The following is a 16,795-nucleotide window of genomic DNA, read 5'->3' on the forward strand; positions in this document are numbered from 1 at the left end:
GTTCTTTTGAATCTTGAAATAGCTGCCAGATGTACTTTGATGGAAGAATGAGAAAAGGCCTGATTTAGCCAGCGATAGAATGTCAGGCAGTATTTGATGAGGAGCTGAAGAGAATGGATGGATGTGTTCACGATGACACCACAGGCAGAAGCACTTCCATTTAGCACGATAGGCTTTGTTAGCTCCCTACATTCCTGAGGGATATATAAGCTGTGGAATTCTCTGTGCTCAGGAGACAGGCCTTCAAATGGAGAGAACTAGGATCTGGATGTAACACCTTTCCCTGAGACATTGTTAATAGAGATGGAATGGGACATAGGTGAAATGGATGTGTGAGAAGTTGGCCTGATATATGATGCTCACTAGTTCTAGTGATCACCTTGTATCAGTCCAAACAACCCTCATGGTGATTGGTTGTAAGTCAACCTTATAGACCAGCTATCCTAATGGTAGCATGGACAAAGCAGTCTTAGGCTAAACTCTTTTGGCATGTGAAGCCAGCTGTTTTACCACAATATAACCCCTTGAATACCAGATGAAAGGACACCACACAGGTTGTTATGAAAATAAACAGTATATTTATTAATAACAACACCTCTGAACTCTTTATGAGGTCAGAGGGCTAAGCACATGACAATCTCTTACGAAAAATACGACAAGTTGCACAAAATTACAATGGTGCCCTAGGGGCACGACAAACCATATACTAAGTAAGTGGAATGTGAAAGTCGATAAGGAATGGAGCTGTCCAGAGGCTGTAGGATCGATGGGACCACGCTACACTAACTCTAGGTAAGTAATAGGAGGCCCACGGAACGCGTGTGCAGAGTGTGAACTCACACGCGAGATGCGTAACAACATCTATGGACAATACAGTTCAAGTTAAAGGTGAGTACGGACAATCCTGACTAGTTAGGACAAAAACGACTGTGGAACTGGACACTAGGACAGTTAAACTACCCTTGAGCACCGAAATGCTCTCGTTACCTCACCCACGGGCTGCGGGTGCATAGGTGCCAAAGTGTGTCGGGTTCTCGCGTTGAAGTCAATGGAGCCTGAAAGAAAAGATGCTGCAGGCGACCAGGAGGAAGATGTCCGGTGCGATCCGGGGGTGGATCGGTGAAGAAGAGGACCTGAAAGCAGAGGGGACAGTGTTCAAAGTCACTAGCCAGTGACCGGTGTGGAACCAGGAAGGAACCAGATGCTGTTGTCGCGATCAGGTGAAGAGTGGACGCTTGACTCTGCAGCCACGTGGACCAGGAGGTGCCTTCGACGACCAGGATGGAGGCATGAGCTGTCCCACGCAGGCTCTCGCTGTCGGTGGTGTCGGATCCGGAATTGGAGTCAACAGGCCTTGGCAAAGGCAACCCACGCGGTGAAGGGAAAAGACGTCTGGTGCAGACTAGGAGAGTCCGGGGTGCCCCTCTTTTGGAAGGGAGCAAGGGCCAGTCTGGAGCAAGCAGACCAGCAGCAAAGATTCGAAGGTTCGTCGTCTAGGAGGCCACTAGCCAGCCGGCAAGTGACCAGACAATGCGTCGAGCAGCAAACAAGCAGAAGGGGCCCCCCCGCAGATCTCGTGGATGCTGGAGGGCTGATCTTCGGTGCAGGGGCTGCTCGGGGCTGGGGCTTCTCAGTCCCCAAAGCACTTGGTCGAGTTAACCTCGGGAGTCGTCCTGGAAGCGAAGTGCAGGTTCGTTCAAGATGGCCGGTCCCACGTGTCTCGTCGCACCCACGGGTCTCAGCTTTGCTGCAGATGTGAGTTGAGGTCGGAGAGGTCTGGGAATCCAGGTCTCGTCGGGCTCTAAAGTCTGGATCCTCGAGGGAAGACGACAAAGTGAAGCCGCTGGTCACTTGATGGTGCCTGCAGATGCAGGGTGGACACTCCTTGCCCACAAGGGAGATTTCTTCAGTCTTCTGTGGAGCAGAACGTCGAAGTCCAGAGTTTCTTCTTGTAGAGTAGTTCAGGATTAATCTAATTTGGAATGGGACCAGCTCCTACCTTTATTCTCCTAAAGGGGGCTGCACCACTGACTAGGTCCCTCCCCTGGGTGGGACCAAGAAGGGGGTGGTTACACCCCCTATCCTTTGTCCGGTTTCCCGCCAGAGCTGGGGCTGGGATGCCCCAGCAACTGGTTTGAACCGGTGTATGCACAGGGCACCTTGTGTGCCCCAGGCATGTCTCATTCCTTTCAGGCCTATCCTCCCCAATAAACAAAATCCTGTCTGGGGTGGTGCTAGCACCTCCCAAGGCAGGAAACCCTTTGTCCAAGCCGCCCTCGCTGGAAGGACTCCCAGCAGCAGGAGGTCAGACTTGTGTCTGTGGTGGCAGCATCCATTGCTCGAGATGCCAAGGCTCGAGTTAACTTTAACCGGGGTTCACAGTTACATACATGTCGTGCCCTTCTAGAAGGGTGGAATGCTACCCCCGTCGCCATAATTGGCGAGGGGGTAGTATTCCAATTCGTATGACACCTTACTCGACATGTTTTGATAATGTTATACCAGAGTTAGCATTTAACCGCGAGGTTGATAATGCACTTAAGAGTATATGGTATAGCGTTATCATGGAACAGCTATTAGGACTTGGTTCCGCAAGCTGCAAACGGGCTCAGCTCATGCCAGAGCACCATCTCACATAATTCCAAGCACTCTGCCTTCAGGATTGATAAGGCCTTCCATAGGAGTGACTGATAGGAATATATGTGTCAATTTTAGGGTTAGATATAGGTATACTATATCTACAGCAAAGGGTGTTTACACCACCTTGCCCCAGCTGTCATGCAGCCAGTTGTGTCAGTTTTAGATGGCCAGCCAGGGGTGGCATAATACATGCTTCAGCCCCTGGTAGGCCCTGGGTACACCTATGCCCTGGGTACAGGGACTGATAAGGTGGCCCAGTACCAATTGGTAAATGCACCTAAAGTACATGGTTGTTAATTTAGAGAGAGAACAGCTAGGCTGTGGGTCTGATTAGCAGGCCCACAGCCAGGGAAAGTCGTAAACCAGTGAAGCAAAAAGCAAAAATCTGGGGTGACCATAGGATTGCAGACCCCACTCTCCTACAGGATGGACCTGAGAAAGCAGGAGAAGTTGTGTGAACCAGAATTGGCATTGCCACGCTGGTGCTATTAAGATCATCCTGCAAGGTTCCATCTTTATTTTCCTGAGAAGCCTTGGGATTAGGGGATTTGGAGGAAAGGCGTAAACAAGTGCGCCTAACCAAGACATCGAAAGAGCATTCCTTAGCGACCCTCGATGGTGATCCCTGCTTGCATAGAGTCGGCATTTCCTGTTTTTTGGAGTTGCAAACAGGTCTATTGTTGGAGTTCCCCAGCGTTGAAACACTTCCTCCAGAATGTCTTGATCCAATTCCTACTCGTGACAGGTCGATTTCAGACGACTCAAGGTGTCTGCTGTTGTGTTGAGAGTGCCTGGTAGATGTTCTACTGAAAGAACGACATTGTGGAGAATTGCCCATTCCCATATTCCCTGGGCTTCTTTCAGGAGCAGATGAGACCTCGTACCTCCCTGCTTGGTTATGTAATGCATGGCTGTTGTGTTGTCCGTCCTGACCAGCACGGTTGCGTCTTGAACTTTCAGCCTGAAAGCCTGCAAGGCTAGGCAAATTGCTATGAGATCTAAGAGATTGATATGAAGAAAACGCTTTTCTGCATTCCAGTGACTGCTCACTTGGAGGTCCTGTAAGACAGCACCCCTCCCTTCCATAGAGGCGTCTGTGGTTAAAATCAGAGGGGATGGAGCCATTCTGAAAGAGACCTCTCGAGATGCTCTCCTTGATAGCCCACCAGCCTGCTGCTTTTCTCATGAGAGGAGTGACCTTTATATTGTCCTCGTAAGAACATTCCACTTGGTGCCCTCGCATGTTCAGTTGTACTTGCAAGGGGCGCATTTGCAGTCTGCAATGCGGAACTAATGGTATGCCAGATGAGATCGATCCTAGGAAAGACTTGTATAGACAAACTGACAGGGATTGTCTCTTTTGTAAATGGTTCGCTGAGAAGATTAGCTTTTTCTGTCCTTCGTCCGAAGGAAAAACCTTTCAGCTTCTTGTATCCTGAATGGAGCCAGGGAACTTGACCCTCCTGGATGGAATAAAGACTGATTTTTCCTTGTTGAGATGCAGACCCAGGTGATTTAAAAGTTGGATGTAACTTTCGACTGCCCTTGTCGATGCTTGAGAAGACGGAGCTTTTATCAACCAATCGTCTAGGTAAGGGAAAAAACTTCCAGTGATTGTTTCCTTAGGAATGTTGCTACCGGGGCCAACACCCTTGTGAATATGCGCAGAGCCAATCGGACCCCGAACGGGAGTACTTTGAAATGAAAGTGGCTCTTGGCTACTGTGAGGCGTAAATATTTTCTGTGAGCTGGGTGGATTGGAACGTGGAAATATGCGTCCTGGAGATCCAGAGTCGCCATATAATCCCCTGGATTTAGAAGACGTAAGAAGTCTTGAAGAGAGACCATTCGAAAAGATTTTTATGAGATAGGTGTTGAGCTCCCTCAGATCAAAGATTGGGCGCCACTTTTCTTCCGTCTTGTGGTTGAGGAAAAAACCTGGAATAGAACTCACTTCCTCTTAGAGAAAGTGGCACTGGTTCTATCGCTCCCTTGGTGAGCAGTTGACAAACTTCGAGACGGAGACGATGCAGGTGTTTTGATTCTGTGGCGCAAGGAGCTCTGGGAGGTGGAAGGTTTTGGAGTTCTAGTGTATGGCCGAATTGAACAATATTCAGAACCCACCGATCTATTGTCATGATCTTCCAGCAATCGAGAAAATGTGTAAACCTGCCCCCCATCGGTCTTACAAGGGGTGAAGGACCAGTAGGCAGAGCCAGAAGCCTCTATTGGCGTTTAGAAGTATCTCTCCCTTGACCGCCTTGTCTACGAAAGACGTCGATTGATTTTGCCTTTGAGAGTACTGAGGTTTGAATGATTGAGAGGATTGTGAATAGGAGGAGTAGCGATGTTGATAACCTACCCCATATTTAGAGAAACCTTTTCCTCTTGCACCCCAGAAAGGTACTTTTACGATGTTGAAGTGCGCCCAAAGATCTTGCCGTCTCGGTATCCTTTTTTAATGTCTTGTAAAGCATCGTCTATATGCTTGCCAAACAGCATATCTCCATCGAAGGGCAGATCCAGAATTTTATTCTGCACCTTCAGGCAAAACCAGGTACATCTCAGCCAACCTTGATGCCTCAGGACCGCTGAACCTGCCATGGCACGAAAAAGCCGTTGTAGCAATGTCCATTGCACAATCTATAATCATAGATCATTCACCTTCTTCCAGGATCTCTCGCTTCCACTTTGGCACTCACTGGAAGCTGATCAATGAAAGGAGAGAGATCGCACCACATTTGGCGATCTTATCGTCCCAAAATTGCTAGTGCGTTCGAGGCCCTAACAAGGAGGCTAGACATAGAGGAAAACCTCTTGCCTACATTGTCTCTGCGTCTGCCCTCTCTGTCTGGCGGTGCAGTCAGGGGTGCCGTTGGATTTCTTGATTTTCTTTGGGTCGCCTGAGAAATAACAGAGTCCGGTCTAGGGTGACCAATAAGACAGACTGGACTGTCCTCCGGTGCCTTATATTTTTTCTCCAGACGCAGTAGAACCGGAGTTACAGTAGCTGGAGACTCCAACACCGTCTTGCCTTCATTCCAAACATGCTCTACTATGGGAATGGAACGAATAGATTTCTTGAAAGGTTCTTTAAAATCATAGAGGAAACAGTCTGATTGTACCAAAGGAACAGAAAGGCCAAATCTTTTAGATGCTCTTTCCATAAGATTATGGAAACCCCCTATGTCAGCTGGAGGCGAATGCACAAGGTACATGGATGGTGAAGCCGGATCTGGGATAACATAATAGTCCTATTCTGCATCAGGATTTTAGATATGTCCCACATTCTGGTCCTCATCAGATGAATCATAATCATCTGGCACTGTAACTACATCATGCCCTTCTGTCATAGGCTGTTCTCCCCGACAGAATTTTAAAAAAAATAAAAATTACATTTTTTTTAAATCAGTCGACACTGTCGTCGTCGACACAGCAGCCTTCGTCGCCGCAGTCGTCGACGCCGCAGTCGTCGTCGTCGACGCCGCAGTCGTCGTCGTCGACGCCGCAGTCGTCGTCGACGACACCGCAGTCGTCGTCGACGACACCGCAGTCGTCGTCGACGACACTGCAGTCGTCGTCGACGACACTGCAGTCGTCGTCGACGACACTGCAGTCGTCGACGACGACACTGCAGTCGTCGTCGACGACACTGCAATCGTCGTCGACGACACTGCAATCGTCGTCGACGACACTGCAGTCGTCGTCGACGACACTGCAGTCGTCGTCGACGACACTGCAATCGTCGTCGACGACACTGCCGCCGCCGACGACACTGCCGCCGACGACGACACTGCCGCCGACGACGACACTGCCGCCGACGACGACACTGCCGCCGACGACACTGCCGCCGTCGACGACGACACTGGCGCCGGCGACGACGACACTGCCGCCGTCGACGACACTGCCGCCGTCGACGACGACACTGCCGCCGGCGACACTGCCATCGTCGTCGACGAGCTAGACTTCCTCACACCAGTTTCTCCTGTTATAAGTCCCTTCCTCTCCTTTACACCTCGGTGAGAAGATTCAGGTGGACTGCACCTGTCAGACCCCCTGGAGGTCGTTTTAGAGGCTTTTTGAGGTATTTCCTTCTTAAGTCCCATCCTCTCCCTTACACCTCAGTGAGGAGATTTAGTTGGACTGCGCCTGACAGACCCATGGGAGGTCTTTTGATGGCGTTTTGAGTGCGCTGCTCACAAGAGATCGTATTCCTTCTCAGATCTTCGCGAAGACGCAGCCGACGAGGCCTCATCACTGTCATACTAGAAACTGGATCTGTTCTAGATTTTAGCTTCTGGAACCAGGTAAAAGACGGCCCTCACGGACCCTTATGTTTATCTTATCTAGAACTTGTGGTCCGGATACAGGCAATAAATAACATCTTATGAGGGTCATTCACCTATCGCCTCCTTTTACAACAGGTAGCACAAGCTCTAAAAAGGCCTTTTTTCTCCATGTCTGATGATGCAAAAAAAAGGGGAAAACAGCATCCTGAAGAGAATAAAGTTGAAATCCAAAAGTTGAAGAGAAATCTGAGCAGAGCTCAGTGGAGACTCCCTTAGCACAACGAGCGGTAGAAAATCTGAGGCTCTCATGTGGGTTCTATGGGGTGAGGCTAATCTGATTGGTTGTTGCAAAATGTTGGTCTCTTTTACAAAATAAAAAGAGGTAGATATGCTACAAAATGAGATGAGGCCTAGGCCTTTCTTTCTCTTTTGTACATACTGCTATGGTATTTTCTATTTCCCGAGGCTCCCAGGCGGACGACGGGGAATGATACAAAGCAAGGGAATCTATGAAAGTTCCAATACTGGGGCAACCTCGAGCTGTTCCTGAGAGTGCGGAAATCAATAAGCTCCCTCCAGGCTTCTTCCTTCAGGGCACCCTTCCATTTGGCCAGGGCTGTCTTGTATTCCTTTTGACAGACACAAACCTCAGGTTGAATTCTTGGTTTAGCTGACATGGCTTCCCTCAACCTCTTAGCTGCTTTGGAGCACTGGGAATCAAACCATCTGGGACCATGTGAGGCATTTCCTCTTGCTGGAGCACATAACAATTCACCCACTTTTCGTGCTATTGACTCATATGCACCAAAAATCTTGTTAGGAGGAGACCCCTCCGTTGCGCATAACTCCTGGGCACAAAATATTTTTACTTTGTTATAAAATCTATCTGGGGATACATGGGACCATTTTAATCTACGCTTTCCATCCGACGGTCTCAGAACACCCCTGTTTGAAACATCACCAAACTTTACTGATAATGGGCCCATCATGGAGACTGTTAATAGATTATGGTCACTAAATTCACTCTCCACAATATTGAAACCATTAAAAAAAGATTGCAAAGAAGAGAAAATTAAAACAAAGTCAATAAAGGACCTCTACCGTGCCCTTTAAAAGTAGGCACTAGAAACTTAGTGTGCGGGTCAGTTAGAGACTTCATAGTCACCATATCCAGTTTGTTTAACATGTCATTCAACAGTTTCCCCTGAGCATCATGTTCAAAGTGAAAACCCCTTGGGCGGGGGTAGCCCAACTCGGAGATGCAAGGTGTTGTTGGGTTACCACAGGGGTGTATATTAAAATCAAAAGAAACCAAAAGGTTGTGTAAACTATGGCACAAAAATTGTTTTATAATTGATCCCAAAATGGTAACGTTGCAAGCCTCATGCGAGCAGGCCACCGAATTGTAAAAATTAACAATTCCCCATCTGGTATCCCCCCTTTTCGCTGACAATACTCTGATTCCCGGGTGTGTAGTTGGCATCACCTGTAACTTACAATCAACAGCCACGGAGATATATACAACTAAACCACCCTTTGGTCTTCCGCTCGCAGATGGAGTGGCCGGGACAAAAAAGGCCTTGTAACCTTCCAGAAATAGATCGCAATCCACTGACCAAGTTTCTTGGAGGCTGATTACCGTGAATTGCTTCACATAATGCACCCATAGTGGATCTTGTTGGCAAGCCCTGTAATATTCCAAGATAGGAAATTGTTGGGCCTCCCATCTGAGTGCCTCACAGCTACCTCCCCCGAAGACTGAAAAAGTGCAACTTGATCTGGCTCACGGGGTGAGGGCCCTCAGCCAATCACAGTCCTCCAAACTAGAAAGAGCAGCAAATCTATTGTTTGACACCAGTGTGGAGACGGTGCATAACTGCCTATCTAGTTTAGGAGGTGGGAAGACCATAGGAGTAGGCTGTTGTCTTGGTACAAGTCTATATGACCACCCTCCTCGGTGAGGTACCCTGGGGCCGTTTTCAGGCATATCCCTCTAAGGGACTGGCTTGTAAAAGTAGCCCAAAGGTAAAACCCTGATGACAGATCCTACTAAGGGGGTGAGACTAATGTCCCAAGAAAAAATACAGCCCGCAGTGAGAGGGTTATCAAAATTTACAATAATGCAGTCACCGGAGCCCTGCTTACGCGAACTCCCTAGCCAGCTAACCCTGCGTGCCATGAGGATGTTTTTGGATATGCAGGCACCCAGGGTCGTATTATATGTGAACCAGTGAGTTATTTTGTTTATCTGCTGCCCGTATTCTTCATTCGCCCCATTGGGGAGGGAGGGAACACCCCCCAAGACCACTACATATGGGGTGGATTCTAGTGGGAGGTCAATAATCGGTAGACTTGTTAATTCTAAGTCCCTACCCTTTGGCTACCTTTCCCTATGAAGCACTTGGAACCTTACTCTTATATCAGACTGGTGTGTAATTGCCGGAATGTCAATCCTACTGGGCCTACTGCTATTAGAACTGTTCTTGTCTAGCACCTCGCTGTGTACTGCGGGCCTCACAGAGTGGCCTACCCCATCTCCTTTACCCCCAGAGGTTGTTTGATCTTTGCTTGTATTTGAGCTAACTGCCGAGAGGATGCTCTGAAAGGTAGCCCTTCAGAGCATCCAAAGCAGAGTCCTGCTAGACGAAGAAAAAGATAAACAGGAGCATATCTGACAGAGACACAGTTAAGGGGTCAATTTATAGTCCTGTACAATATTTACAAAATATGTTCCATCGGCAGGTGTATACCGATTTCGTGGAGGGACGTCTGGCTGTCAAAATAACTTCGCAGACTTCGGGATGAAGGTCAAAAGCTGTCAGCTGTTCAATCTCAATACAAGGAGGCGGAGAGTGGACAGGTCTGGATCGATGACCCTCCCTTACTGCTGCAACAGAAGATACCCCTGAAGCGGCAGTCTGATCGGAGTATATATGCTCAGAGCTAGAAGCTACTGATACTAAACTCTCTGTACCCAATCTGGAGTCACAAGAACAACTTGCGCATGATCGCTCCTGATCTTATTGAGCACTGTGGGCAGGAGTGGTATGGGTGGGAAGGCTTACAGGAGGCCTGAGCTCCAATTGCGACGAAAAGCGTCACCTTGGAAACTCCAATGCACAAAACAGCTGACATTAAGTGTTCTCTTCTGAGGCAAACTGATCTAACCAAGGCTCTCCCCAGCGCCGAAAGAGACCTTGTACCACCTCCGGATGGAGACACCAGTCGTGATCCGAATGGAACCTTCTGCTGAGTTTGTCTGGCATTCCGAGAACCAGCCAGATGTTGAACCACCAGGGAAATGCCCTGTTTCCGCCTAGTCCAGATACGCTGGGCATCTTAACAGAGTCCACAACCCCACTCTGCCCTGTTTGTTGCAGTACCACATGGCGATGGTGCTCTCCGTTAATACCTGAAACAGCCTTCCCTTGATTTATGGTAAAAAGGCTGTAAAAAGGACTGCCCAAAACTCCAATAGGTTGATACGGAGCTTGCCTTCCGCCAGAAACCAGAGTCGCCTGATTTCGACTTCCCCCAGATGACTCCCCCGATCCCAGTAGAGAAGCATCCGTCACTACTGTAAGATCCGGGTGGGGAAAGGAGAGGGGTCTGCCTCTGAACCAATTGCTGTTTGTCAGCACTCGGATATCTGAACCAGGTCAGTGAGATTTCCCAATGGTGTGCCCATTGGAACTTTGGGTCTTACTGCAGAGACTGCATGCGCCGCCTTGCATGGTCCACCAGCAGGGTGCAGGAGGCCATGAGGCCCAACAGCCTCTGGAGACACCTGGCAGTAGGACCTCTGTCAAGATGTTATTCTCGTCTCGGGGGAGCTGCAGGTCCAAGACCTCTGCAACCCTACGTCATCTGCAGCCAGGTTGGGGTTGGTTGGGGGAATGGGGGGGGGGGGCACGGCAGCATGCCAGAATCTGGCATCACTCAGTTCCTCGTACATGTCCATGTCCTGGGGTTGCAGGATTTCTAAGGGGTCCTGCTCCCCCTCTCAACCCTCATCCAGTCTCAACCCTTCAGAATAGGGCAGGTTATCGATCTTGGTGGACGCTCTACTGGCTCAGTTGTCGAGAAGGAGGGAGGTGCCGCCGGTATTTGCCAGCTATACCAAGGACCTCAGCTGTGGAAGTGGTGCTGGAAAAGGACTCTGTGGAGGTGTGACTGGCGACGGTCAGGACCTGGGTCCAGTAGGAGGCACTGGCGCTGGAGCCGAAGAACGCACGAGGTCTCTTTCATCCGAGCCAGGGTGCACATGGCGTCATAGAACTCCTTAAGTTGTGCAGGGTTCGCTCCCGGCCCCATGCAGGGAAGAACCGCGGAGCCGATTCAGGCACCCGCTTGGCGGAGCAAGTCCTCAAATGCAGAGGATCCTCAGTCTAGTCACGCAACGGATATGGCGAAGTCAAACCACGCTCTGACTCCTTGTGATGCCTCTTACCTGACGACTTGGTAGAAGAGGATTTCGATTCACCGGAGCAGTGCTCAGATCTTCATCTCAGCAGAGACCGATGGGACGACTTCAAAGGTGCCGGTCGCTGGGCTGCGATTAGCTTTAAGGACAGCTCCATCAAAGCTTTCAGGGCCATGGCCCGGCAATCGGAGCACGACTTTGTGCTGTAGTCTCTTGCTCACGGTGTCACTGGATTCAAGCTAGCCTGGCTGAAGGGTGACATACCCTGAAACAGGTCCCAGGAAGCTTGTGTCGAGTCCAGGGAGGACCTGGCCTAGCAGTTTGGTCTGGACTGTTCCCATGGGGCACAGGGTCAAGACTGATTTGCATATTTGCAATATAATAGAAATGGTGACTGAGTGTAATTTGCGCTAGGTGTGACAATACGTGAGATTTACAATTTTGTTAACAGCTCAAAGGATACGGTTACTGTCACCCACCAATAACCAATTGGGTAGTGCTAACACAAAACCACATTCAGAAAAACCAAAAGATTTTATCCTGAGCTACAATAAACAAATCAATGAGCGAATTCCAGAAATTGTGTAATCTTCGTATCTTCTTTTATTATAGATGTTATTCTTAAAAAAAAAAACACCCTAGCCGTCGCCAACACGTGTTTCGTCTTGGTATATATAACCATAGACTTCTTCAGGGCTAGAATGTTACAATATAAATAATCAGAAAATTCAGTATCATAACAGATGAAATCTCAACATTGATATTCAACAAATAATAGATATCTTAGTTGAATCTGATAGTCAACATAACAAGTGGCTGAGATACATTTCCAAGCTCCAAGTGATGTTATATGAAAGCATAATGTTCCGCAAACAAAATATATAACACAATAGCTCCAAATGTAGATCTATTGGTAATCACAAGATTACACCTCAAAACATTGTGCACCGTGTCATATTTTAACTGTGATTGCTAATCACAGACAAATTATTTATCAGTGTTAGCCACTAATTCCAAGAAAGAAGCGAACATATACATGAGGAAAAAGATCCGAAAATGAGAATCTTCAAGATCCAATTTTGACCACCTTAAATGGTGGCATCAGGAAACAATTCTCACCGATGATGAATTTAAATATTTAACTGTTCATCGACCACGTTTTCCGTGCCTTTACACTTTACCAAAAGATATCTATTTGTTGAATATCAATGTTGAGATTTCATCTGTTATGATACAGAATGTTCTGATTATTTATATTGTAACATTCTAGCCCTGAAGAATTCTATGGTTTTATATACCAAGACGAAACACGTGTTGGCGACGGCTAGTTTTTTTTTTTGAAGAATAACATCTATAATAAAAGAAGATATGAAGATTACACAATTTCTGGAATTCGCTCATTGATGTGTTTATTCTAGCTCAGGATAAAATCTTTTTGTTTTGCTGATTGGCATATGGCTGGGTCCAAACTGGAGTGGCGTAGTGGGCAAAAGAACAATGGATTTAACCCAGATCTTTTGACTGGGGGAGAATGTTTGCATTGTTAGCATTCCGTCCATCATTTGTATGCTGTAACACTAGGCCGAGAGACACACTAAGTGGGAGTCTGTGACCGACATGGCGCGGTGACAGGCGCAGCATGGCTTGAACCACGAGGTCTTCCTGCTAGACATTCCTAGCACATCAAAAGTCGACAAAAAGGGTCAAAAAATGACAGGGGGTAAGCACTCTGACATATTTGATCCGGCGGGCGCGGAGAGAAAAGAACTGATGTCAGCGCGCCGGAGTGGCGATTATATTGATGAAGCAAATGTCATGACGACGAGCAAGAAGTCCTGCGGTGTCGACCGAAGCCACCTACCAGCATGCAGGGGTACAGCTAAGAGAAATCTTCCGGATCCAGCCTGGGACCTGGTAGTTCAAAGGTTGATGTCTCTATCAGATATCGGTTTCTTTCTCCTTCTGTGCCATAAGATTCAGCGGAAAAAATGTGTGTGCCAATCCCTAAATTGGGACTATTTTTGTTGGTAAATATACCACTCCACAGAACAGGGAGTGGGAGGGCAGTGACAAATATGCAATTAAAGTATCCATCAGGGTGAGTGTTACAGAAGAGAAGTAACTTTTTCTTCTGATGGATACTTCCAACCGCCTCACCCTTACAATAAATACCATAGCAGTACCTCACGAGGATGAAGTGTCTAGGGAGTGGACTCAGAACAGAAAGTTCTGCATAAACGAGTGAATGAAGTGGCCTTTCTGCCCAATTGTTTGTGAATCAAACCAGTAGTGTTTTGGGAACGTATGTGCCGACGTGCAATGTCGCAATCCAGGCAGATGTCTAGAAAAGGCACTCCTTGCACCAGCGCTGTTGTAGCAGCCTTCACCCTAGTGGAAGAAGTTCAGAGATCCTAGGGGGCCAAAGCATATCAAAGGAAATGGGGCTCTTTTGCACAGCTTTCCTTTTCTTTGCCAGAGAACCCCCCCAAAGATCTGATCATCTACATGATGGTCTTTTGTATAGTCATAGTAAAAGTTCTGAGGCCTCTTAGGGTCAAGCCGATAGAGCCTCTCCTCTTCTTTCCAAGTGTGAAGCAGGGCAAAAACGTAGGCAGAGCCAAAACTTTTAAAGAGTAATCGACTGGCTAACATGGAATGGAGTCAAAACCTTCGGTAAGGCTGCCCTGATCATCAGTTCCATATGTTAAGAAAGAAAGAAATAAGGCGGTTAGATCAAGAGTGCCTGTAGTTCCCCATTGCAGTGCTAACAATCGCAATGTAGAAGATGTTTTTTATTGTTAAGAATGCAAAATAACAGCTGAACACAACGAGAGGTGCAGTGACTGCTGGTTTGTCCAGTCTGGGGCCAGTACATAAGAAGAAGAGAAGAAAGTAGATCCCTTGGGAGTATAGAGGATGTTGTCGCTTTCCGGACTGCTGTATGAGGAGTGTGTGGCATGTGGTATTGACGGTATGTCAGTGGGGAGTGTGAAGTAGAAGGGTCAAATGGGGATTTATGTTTTTTTTTATATACATAGCTCAACAAATGAAATTTATGAGAAATGGACAAAGTTAATGTGTAAATATAAACATATGAATGTGATGGGATTTAAATCATGAAAAGTGGTTTGGAATAAATTGTTGAAAAGAACATAAAATAAACAATAAGAAATATGTTAAAGTCCAATCTAGATTTGTTCTAGTAGGATTTAATCCTTTATGGTCATGACTTCAGGCTGGTAGGACCCTCTTGTTGATTATATTTTGCTACCCCAACCCCAACCCCGTCCTGTATTGGAAACTTAAAATTTGTGGGGGGAAGGAGGTGTCTCTTTTTCAAACTATGCTGAAGACACCACTGTGACATATGGCACCACGTAACAGAATGCATGAGCACTGCTGGAATAATTCTCCTGATTCAATCTGGCACATGGGGATATTCTAAAGTTGAGGTAGCTGCTGTTAAAAGTATCAATCAGAGGTTTATTTGCATATGTATCCTTTGGCTATTTAGAAACAAATCTTTCTGGTCTTCCACTGAAGTGTCCCTTACGCCATCTGCTTTGAGCAATGTGTTAATTTTGGCAAGTAGTTTGCTTGGCTGAATAGCTATGAGAGTATGGCTTCTTGTGCTTTTCTTTTGCTCAAAACTGCTCCAAGGTTTTCTGAGAAGAAACCTTTAGTCCACATCCATGAAATGGCCATTGGCACAAGCAGATGACTGTAATGGGATGCAAGCAAAAGGAATAAGTGATGGACGGAATGCTGAACAATGCAAACAGTCACCCCAAGTCACAAGGATCTGGGTTTAATATATTGTTTTGCTCACACCACCATCCCAATTTGGATTAAAGCTAGCATGGCTGATGAGGGGTGATACCCGAAACCTGTCCTAGGATGCTTGTTACTAGTATAGGGAGGACCTGGCTTGACAGTTCAGGCTAGACAGTTCCTATGAGGACACGGTCAAGACTGATTTGCATACGGCTGGGTCCAAACTAGGGTGGCATGGTGAGCAAAGGAACAATGGATTAAAACCAGATCTTTGGGGCAGGGGGAATGTTTGCATGGTTCGGCATTCTGTCAATCAATTGTTCCTTTTGTAATGGGATGCAGGCAATCAGGGATCCGGGAACAGCAGTGCCTATTTTTACTAGTGTTTCAAATCTTCAAACACCAGTTCAGGAGGGTGTGCTTCTCTGGGCACCCAATAAGTATTAGTTGTCAGACAACTGAGCCTTGTGCATAACTGGGCAATATCTTTACACCATTTAGGGTCATTACGGTACTAAACTGGGACTCTAAATTAGTGGCTACACAGAAGAGTGAAGCATCCTCCATTTGAAACGGTTTTAACTAAATTGTCCATACTTCATACAATTTGATCCAACCCTATGCAATTGCTGTACACAGATGATTACAAAAACTGGGGAAGGGTGGCCTGTGGGACACAAAAGGTCCCTGGTGAAGGCAGTTTTTGGGGAAAAAACATGCCTTGAATTGGATTGATTCTGCTGGTCAGAAATGGCTCAAAATAGGCAATGAAACAAGAGTGTATAGCAAAACAGAGTGATTAACAGTATCAAGGATGGCAAAGAGTTGAGTAGCACCAATATGGTCAACAGCCAAAGTAACTGTTCTCGATTCAGTACAATCACCAGACCGAAAATTACAATAAATTCCTCTCCCCCACTGAGTAATGAATATGCTACTTACCAGTATGCATCTGTTCTTGGCATGTAGGGCTGCTAACATTCATATCTTTTGCATTAGATCGCCGCCTAGTGTTGGGTTCGGATGATCGCACATTGTTGTCCTGGAAGAGTCTTCGAAGTATCCTGAGATAGGTGGCTCCTCCCCTGGACTACAGTGCGCATGGGCATCGGCTCCATCCCCAGATTGTTTTTAGCCATTGTGGCAGAGATGGAGTGTAAAGTGTAAAGGATGTCCATGCTAATGATTGAATACAAGAGTATGTCTGCAGCTGCGACAGGCACCGGGGAGGAGGGTGGGCGATATGAATGTTAGCAGCCCTACATGCCAAGAACAGATGCATACTGGTAAGTAGCATATTCAGTTCGAGGCATGTGGGCTGCTAAATTCATATCTTTTGCATAGAATAAATAGCAGTCCCTCCATTAGCGGCGGTTGCCTGTGCCAGCTGCAGAAACCTGAAAAAGTGTTTTGAGAACAGCATGTCCTACAGCTGCCTGCTGCTTGGAATGTACATCAACACAGTAGTGTTTTGTAAAGGTATGTGGAGTAACCCACGTGGCTGCTCTGCAAATATCTTCTAAAGGAATGTTCCCCAGGAAAGCCATAGATGCCCCCAATTTGCATGTGGAGTGCGCCCTTGGGGGTATTGTCAAGGTACGTTTCGCCTTTTGATAACATATTTGGATGCACTTAACAATCCACCTGGCTATTCCTGCTTTGGAAATAG

At 47.1% G+C, this 16,795-nt stretch overlaps 1 protein-coding gene across 8 annotated transcripts in view; it reads right to left on the reverse strand.

The window, feature by feature from the left end:
* The window catches only part of TNRC6C (trinucleotide repeat containing adaptor 6C), a 992,178-nt gene that overhangs the window by 309,021 nt on the left and 666,362 nt on the right, over positions 1-16,795 (reverse strand). The window lies entirely within an intron of this gene.

The sequence above is a fragment of the Lissotriton helveticus genome, chromosome 7 (assembly GCF_964261635.1).
Source record: "Lissotriton helveticus chromosome 7, aLisHel1.1, whole genome shotgun sequence".
Classification (NCBI taxonomy): domain Eukaryota; kingdom Metazoa; phylum Chordata; class Amphibia; order Caudata; family Salamandridae; genus Lissotriton; species Lissotriton helveticus.